The sequence below is a fragment of the Aythya marila genome, assembly GCF_965140915.1.
Source record: "Aythya marila genome assembly, chromosome: 1".
NCBI lineage: Eukaryota > Metazoa > Chordata > Aves > Anseriformes > Anatidae > Aythya > Aythya marila.
Window position 1 is genome coordinate 22,332,864 of NC_139042.1, and position 6,000 is coordinate 22,338,863.

The 6,000-nt window shown below is 55.1% G+C and overlaps 1 protein-coding gene across 3 annotated transcripts in view; it reads right to left on the reverse strand.

The window, feature by feature from the left end:
• Positions 1-5,791, reverse strand: part of SLC7A1 (solute carrier family 7 member 1) — a 29,308-nt gene extending 23,517 nt beyond the window's left edge. Inside the window, exon 1 of one of the 3 annotated variants that reach the window (XM_082777873.1) lies at positions 5,692-5,791. The gene's annotated coding sequence lies outside the window, so the exon portion shown is untranslated. Of the gene's footprint in view, positions 1-3,363; positions 3,489-4,157; positions 4,202-5,691 lie in introns of those variants that run through there. The other 2 variants (XM_082777875.1, XM_082777874.1) reach the window with 2 other exon arrangements.
• Positions 5,792-6,000: the final 209 nt, after the last annotated feature.

Genomic DNA, 6,000 nt, shown 5'->3' on the forward strand with positions numbered 1-6,000 from the left:
CCGGTCGCTCGCTTTCCTTCCAGTATCTGCCCCGATCCTGCCCAGCTCGGCGCTCCTCCAGTCCCTTTCACCAGTAAAATCCAGCATTCAGTGGGACAGGAGCACCTGAGTAATAAAAAAAAAAAGGCAGACGAGCTGGGATTACTGCTCTGACAGAGGGGAAAAAAAACACTCTTGGAAGTGATTTGCAAATAGCTTTCGCTGCAAGGACTTCACAGCTCCTGGACGCTGATGGGCTTCCACCAAAACGCCTCCAAAAAATGCACTCATGGTATCCAAACCCCAAATAGAGCAGCCCAAACGCTACAAGTGTGAGGTCTGCCTGCTCTGATCGCACAGCCATCAGGTGCTCCCGCTGTCGCACGGGTATGGGAGGCCAGGCTTGATCTATTCCACCTAAATAAATCTGATTATCGGAGCGGGACAGGTGGAAGGTCTGTTTGCTGGCGGTAAACACTCTTCGCTCGGCTAAAACTCACTGCTCAGCTCTCCCCTGCTCCTCGACGGCCGTGCTGCAGGAGGAAAAAAAGGCAAAGCGAAAGCTTTTCTCTGCAGGCTGACCAGATTTGCCATCGTCGAGTTCTCATTCCCCTCCAGCAGCCTGGCAGCCGACCAGAAAAATTACTAGTGGCATCCAGCCTGCTATCACATGTTACAAACCTGATTAGAGTTTCCCAGGTCTGATAGCAAAAGAAATCTCTCCTGATTGCATTTTTGGGGTTGGAGGTGTGCAGAGAGGCCGAACTGCTGAACTTCAGAACCGAGGATCTCCTTGCAAGAGCGGTGATTCCTCCAGCAATTGCAGTCCTCACAAATAAAGATCCTTCTGAAGCTGCTGAGCTCTCCTGTTTTCACTCTGCTGCTTGTGTTGGAGCTTTCCTGAAGCGAAAAGGCCCCAGCAGCCAAACTCCCAGCCCAATCCTTGCTGTTCCAGATCAATCTCACACGAGTTCTCCTTTTCCACACCCCAGCGGGAGCCCAAACACCGATTGCTCTTCCCCTGCGTGGCACCTCCACCCTCACCCCTCGTTCAGCTGCCGAGCTCTGGGTGTTCCCCTTCCTCACGCTAAGGCTGCCAGCTCCCTTTTGGCTCCTTTCTTCCTCTTTTCCAGCGGATTAAAGAGCCCAAAAGGCCCCTCCTGCTGCACCTGCGGTCAGCACCAGCAGATGCCCGATGCTGTGGCATGGCTGCGCTTCCAAACTGTGCCAGCTAAATTCCCCATCCTTGTTTTAATCGCTCCCGCTGCTGTTCCAAGCTAAAAGGGACACCAAGCAAAAGCCTTTCTCAACCCACGCTGCCGGTCACCCTGCTCCGTGAACTTTTGGAAGGGGGAAAGCAAACAGCACAGCCCTCGGCAGCATCCTCTGCTCGGGAATTATCTCAGGCGGGTCAGCAAGCGGTGAGGAACCCGGCGCGGAGTTTAATCAGCAACCTGGAGATGAAAGGCTGCACTCTGGTTACCCAGGCCAACAAACTAATCCCCCCCGTAGTATTTTTGCTGGAGATAAATCACCTTATTTACTCTGCCAGCTGAAACAGCGTGGGTGAAAGAGTGGCTTCGGCAAAGCCACCTCCTTCTATGAACACAACAGGTTTTTTTATTTTAAGGCTCTCCCCCTTTTCTTCAGCGCAGGGACACAGCTCGTGTGTCAGCTCACGGCGAGCTCTTGCCACATCCATATCCTAAAGAGCCTCCCACGGAGGCATTCCTGAACGAAACCACTACAGCATTAGCAGCATTTTGCTTTTGTTGTGCTTTATAGCTCGTGCTTTTTTTCCCCCCTTCTTTTTTTTTGGCAGAAGTTCTCTCCTTCTGCTGCCCCGCAATCCACACCTACATCACTTCCCGCTGCACAGGCAGGACGGGGAAGCGGATCCTTGGGAAACAAAAAGCCCCGATCTCAGCGTGTTTCACCCATAAAGTTTTTTTAAAAAAAGGCAGTTTTACACGGCCCTGCTTTTAGAGCAAAAGGAAGTGGCTCTGAACCACATCCCACAGCCACCCCGCAGCCCAAGCACACTCACCTGCGGTTTACCTGCCCCGGGGGGTGCAGACACACGAGGCAGCACCGTGCAGGTCTTCCTACGGCTGGCCCCAAGAGCTGCGGGCACAGAGGGGAATATCCCCAAAGGGGAGGCTGTAACCCAGTCCTTCTCACCACAGCCAAACGCCCGGCAGCCAGGAATAACACGGGGTCACAGCACACACCGCTGTTTCTGCCGAGAGCACCTCCTCGTTGGACAGAGCGGCTTCCAGGAATAAATAAACCAGCTGGGATTAAGCAAGCTGTGTGAATCCGCACCAGGGACAAACCCAGTTAAAGAAAAAGCTCATTGTTCTGTTTTTATTTTTTTTTAAGGATGTCGGAGTGGCTCTAACAAACTTTTTTAGGAGGGGACGACTACAAAACAGCCACCGGATTCAAGAAAAACACACCTTGCTCAATAAATCCGGATGGTAACTCACTGCAAGCCCTCAAAAATAGCACCCTAATTAAAATCCTCATCCCTGTAATTTATAAATTAAGCAGGCTGAAAGATCTGCAAGGAAAGATACAGACAAATGACACGGGTCTGGAAAATGACGAGGCACAGGAGCGAGGTGCAAAACCTGCCCAGCTCAGGACAGACAACTCTGGGGAAAGAGAACCCAAAAGTTGTTCCTCAGCCCAGAAAAAGGCAGGAGAAGGAGCTGTAAGGAAATAGGAAGCTAAATACTGCCCTTACGGTCATAAATGGGGCATTTGAGTAAGCCTAGGAATCGCCTGGATTTCTCAGAGGAGTTGTGGCATGGTACGGCACGCACTGAGGAGTGGGTTAGGTCATCAGGAAAATGTAAGGAGGAATGCTGCTTAGCCAAGGAACCGGTAGTGCATTTTTTCACCTGATTTACCCCAATTTCTGAGCACATTTCATTTGCACCTCTGTGAAAATGACGTCTTCCGATCTGGTTTTCACTCGAGGAGAAAACTGGAAACTCCGAAATGCACCCCGAGCCAAAAACCTCGTGGCATTTCATCCTGGAAACTCTGAAACAAGGCACTTCTGTGCAAGATACGGCTCACAGGACCGCTGGGCAGCCACCTCGGTGGGCTCAGGGCAAGCCAGCAACGCTGGGACGAGGGTCCCGGGGTTTATACAAGCCACGCTGGCAGCAGGGAGGTGGGAGCCCCAGTCCCTAATCGCTGACACTCCCCAAGTGCCCAGGAACCACAGGGAGGTGTCAGTGAACCCCACGTCCTGTTTGACCAAGAGATTCAGCTCGGCCCTTTTATTTTTTTTTTCTTTGTGGGTTTAAGCAGGCAGCGATACGGGAGCAAAGGCAGCAAGAAGGGAGTGCTCGAATACCAGAACAAACTCACCCCCAGTGCAAACAGCCACGGCTCTCCCCAAAGCCACGGGGGAATCCGAGAACCTCGCAGGTTGACCGAGATCAAGGTTTAGGTGTTTGCAGTGCAGACCTTTACGTCGGCATCGCTGATATGGGCCAGGAGAAGGGAATTATAGGTGAAAGCTAGACTGGCACAGAGCAGTCCTCACACGTCCCATCACCTAAAGCAGAGACACAGAGCCCAGGTGCAACATTACCTGCCATTTGTTAGTGCACTGGCACAGAAAAAAAGATAAAAATAAAACTAGGAGTCACAAAGATTTCAAGAGAAACACAGCTCTGAGCTGGTTCCTCTGAAAACTGGTTAGGTTGCAGGAAGAGCAATGCTCTTCTACGCTCCTTCTGCCTAGCGGATCCAGCTCCCTTCTCTCTCCTTCACGTGGACTCATGAGCACGTTGCAAATGTGCAATAACACATTTTGACCCACATTCACAGCTGAACTGCTTGAATTAGAAGCCTCGCTGGCCTCAGTTTCCGTTCCAGCCCCCCCCAAAACTCGGGGGGCCTCCTGAAGGCGTCTTCGCGCTGCTCAGCACAAGCCTACAAGGAGCGAGCCTCAAAACACCCCGCAGTGAAACAGCACAAATCAACAACACAGCCCAGGGAACAGGGGCATTTTGGGGCCAGTTGCACTAAGGCACACTGGTGGAGGGGCGCAGGACAAGAGCCATCCCCTCCGGTACAATACAGAACACAATCTGCGGTTACGCAGCCTTGGCAATTCCACAATTCCTCTCTTTTTTTTTTTTGCATCAGGTACAAACCTTGCCTAAAAGACGTTTAGGCTGACTGCCGAAGGCAAGGCAAGCCCACAGAGTATCTCACCAGCCAGGAAGGTTTCTCCCAGTCAGAGGTAGAGCCAGTGCAGCTGGGAAGCTGGGTGTGGGTGCGTGCCTCGCCGTGTGCCAGGCGTTTCGTAAAACAAACAGCCGGTCAGCGCTGAAATCCAAAGCGAAACAAGCTTCCCTGTCACGAGGTTCAAACGCGCTGCTGTCAGAGCAGGCTCTGCAAACCCTTTTTGCTTCACTACTGTTTTCACATGCTGCGTCTTGCCCTCGGGAACTCAGCACAGGGACTACCCACGCCTCTCCCTCCATGGCAGAGGCAGCCAAGTGTCACGGAGTAAAGGATTCCTAAAGGCAGAGCTGTCCCACAGCACCTACAGGTGCGAACACATCTTCCCCACACGCCCTGGGCTTGGAGCAGGGGCGCTGAGAGGTTCGTGTGATGGCAGACGTCGCCACGGGGTTGTTCCTCGGGGCTGCTGCTGATGTTTGTACATGGCCGCGAGTGCCACACGTGGCAGGCAAAGCCGCTTAGCTAACAGACAGCTCACTCATAAACCCACCTTCTCTCATACCCTGTCAACTCCTCAGACCTGCAGTGGTCTTCTTGTCCTCAGCACCGATGGTAATTACACCCTGCTCCAAAACGAAGAGTCCTAAAGAGTCCTACCCCTTCTTTCCAGCCTGTGTTGCATACAAAAACCCTCTTGAGTTGGTTTTTCCCCCCCTCCCTGCCCTGTCTGCCACAAACGTTAGGACATGAATATGCAAAAGACGAAGAAACCCATCTGTTAGCCCAACCGGCTGACAAACAAAATGGGCACAAGCCCCTTCCCTAAGAGCAGCAGTGACCGGGGCAGGCTGAAGGACAGCAGGCAGCAGGAACTCATGGGCTGCAGCCTCAATTTGAGCACCAGGAGCACAAAACAGGCTTCTGAGTGAATTTCCAGCCTCTTTTGTAATTTTTAAGGAAAGGAAAGCGCCGCACGCTGGGGCCGCAGCGGTCCCAGGTGAGGGATGGCCACGGTGGTCCGAGGCTCGCTCCTGCTCAGCGCTGAGGCCTGCACCTCCTGGAGAAGCATGTCCTCTGCCACCCCGCTCGTTTTGTGGGGTGAAGAGACGTGGGTTGAGCGGGGCCGGGTGGGTTTCACCCCTTGAAGGCGGGCAGGGTGGCGGCGATGCCCACCTGGGTGGGTGCCAGGTGCCACCAAGGGCGACCGGGCACCGTCCCCCTGCCACCACAGGACAGCCAGGGCTGGGGGTCCTGGTGTTTTTGGGGGGCACGGAGAGGGGATGGGACACCCCGAAAGCTGAACAAGGGCTGAAGGGGACTGAGGAGGGGGCTGAAGGGGGCTGAGGAGGGGGCGAAGGGGGCTGAGGAGGGGACGCAGCCCCCGATTGCATCATGCAAAATGGATGCCCCGCGCGTGGCGCGGCCCCGTCCCCATCCCCGTCCTTCTTTCTCCTCGTCCCTCTCCCCGTCCCCGTCCCCTTTCCAGCTCTCTCCACTCACCCTCGGCCCCCTGGCCGGCGGCGGGCTCAGTTGTGAGGCGAGGCGGAGCGGCGGGCGGCAGCCGCGGCGGGCATCGTGGCCATGGCAGCACCGCGCTCCCCGCCGGCAAAAGGGGCCGCGCCGAGCTCCGCCTATGAATGCGGGAGGGGGGAGAGGGCGAGGCCGCCGGGACGGGGCCTTTTCGGGCTGCCTGGACCTCCCCCGGGGATGGGGAAGGCGATGGGGTGGGTTTTAGGGACGGCCGGTGCCGGAGCCGCCGCCCCCGGTGAGCCCCGGGCTCCGCCGCCCCCTGCCCACCATCTCGCTGCT